Consider the following 1,902-nt stretch of genomic DNA (forward strand, 5'->3'; position numbering starts at 1 on the left):
GCATTACACCACACTGACCTCACCGCCTAACTCAGCACTGCGCACAGTCGAGACATTCAGTAAACACTTGCTGGCAGACTGATGGGCTTTGTGTAGACAGTTGAAGGTTCTGCTTCCTCATCAACAGGCCAGAAGGTCTGAGCTCTGCCCATGAGTTATGCTGTGTTCTGCTGATCCATTCTCTCTCTCTCCCCCCTGCTGCTTTCCAGGAAGGGCACACAATGGCAGGAAAAAATCAATCAATCAAGGGGAGTGTTTTATATTCCCTGCAGGCAACAGGGCACTCATGTGGTGTTCTGTCTTTGAACTTCTTCACTTCTTCGACTTCATCAAGAAAAGCAGTTTTGGTATGGAAAGGGAACAATAAAAACAACAATAAAACTACCCTCAGGATAATATCTTTTTTTTTTTTTTTTGGCCCTCCAGGGAAAGAATAAGCTTGCCCAATTAAAAGCAGTAGCTTGATTTCCAGGAAACATTCACCCATGAGGCTGACCAGGTTGTCCAGAAACACCTCACACTCCCACTCAAGGTGAGAATAAAGTGAAGGGTCAATGCTCAGCGGAATGTAAAGGTATAAAGCGCTGCAGCTGCGATCACATCCCAGGAGCAAGCCTCAGGCCGAATGGCACACGCCTCTCCCCACTGATGACTAAAAGCGCCACATTTACCTGCGGTTCACCCCCCAGTTATAAAAAGAGGTCTCTTTTTATAACTCTTCTCAAGCCTGTTTTCTGCCACCAACCTATTTGAGTTACATACCACTTCCTTTGTTAAACAGAACAACCACAGACTCCTCTTCTTTGCGGCTGCTCCAGAAACTTCTCATCACTCTTAAAAGTGATTGAGAGGCGAGAACAAGAAAATCAGTGTCAAGACTTCCTCCTGTCTTGAGGCATCACACTTGTCTATTTCAGGCCTGGATGTTTTGTCCCCCTTTTCTGGCTGACTGACATTTGGAGGGGTGTGTGTGTGTGTGTGTGTGTGTGTACTGTGCACCTACGCCTTGCCTGTACTATTTGTGGGTGAACTATGACGTTGGCCTGGCACATCAAAGGCAGGTGGTGTACATGCCAAGGCTTCTCTCTCAATGGAAGCATTGTTGCCGCCTGGGCCATCAGTCTCCAGCTGCGCAACCAGAGGATTTGTTGGGAACGCATATTTCAGCAAAGGATAGCCTTCCCATAGTTGAGCCTTCAAATCGTCTAGCCTTAGGATTAAAATTCCTTCTCTCCCATGGCAGTTCGTAGAATTATTCATAAATGTTTTCCGGTTTGAGGAGCTGGAAGAACCGGTGTTGACCTTGTCAAAGGGTGTCCTTCACAAAGACAGGTCAAACGCAAGCGGGAGAGGAGCTCACTCCCTGAGGCACAGGGTGGAGCCACCCTCCCCCCACCTTGGGACTTCACAACCTGATGTCACCACCCTTGTCATTATCACGCACTGAGAGCTGAATGCCTGGAATGACGCAGCCATTGCTCATCAAGAAGGAAAAAGGTCATTTTCCAGGCAGTGGCAGAGCATGAGAAGGCGCAGCAGTGGTGTATGGTATTTAAAATAAATTTTTTTCTTATGTCTTTTCTTGAGAATGATATTTTTAAACGATACCAAAGGTTGATTCTTTTCGTTCTGTCTTTCTTTTTTTGTTGTTGGAGGTGGGCTTTGTTTAGGAGGGCAGTGTTTAAACAGTACAGAATGCAGAAAGACTGGTTGTTTTTTCTGTGAAGTAAACTGAGTTAAAGTTTATTGTGCCAACCTGGCCGATAAACACATGTGGGGTTAATTGAAGGGCGGAGGGATAAATGGCTCAGTGAGCCTCACCTTTCTAGTTCTTGGGTCTCTTGCTTTGTGATGGTTGGACCACAGTGCAGCTGCCTTATCCAGTTCCCTGCTTCAGCTGGC

Source organism: Echinops telfairi, unplaced genomic scaffold, assembly GCF_000313985.2.
Source record: "Echinops telfairi isolate 266 unplaced genomic scaffold, ASM31398v2 ScPeMD7_7412;HRSCAF=8450, whole genome shotgun sequence".
NCBI classification, from domain to species: domain Eukaryota; kingdom Metazoa; phylum Chordata; class Mammalia; order Afrosoricida; family Tenrecidae; genus Echinops; species Echinops telfairi.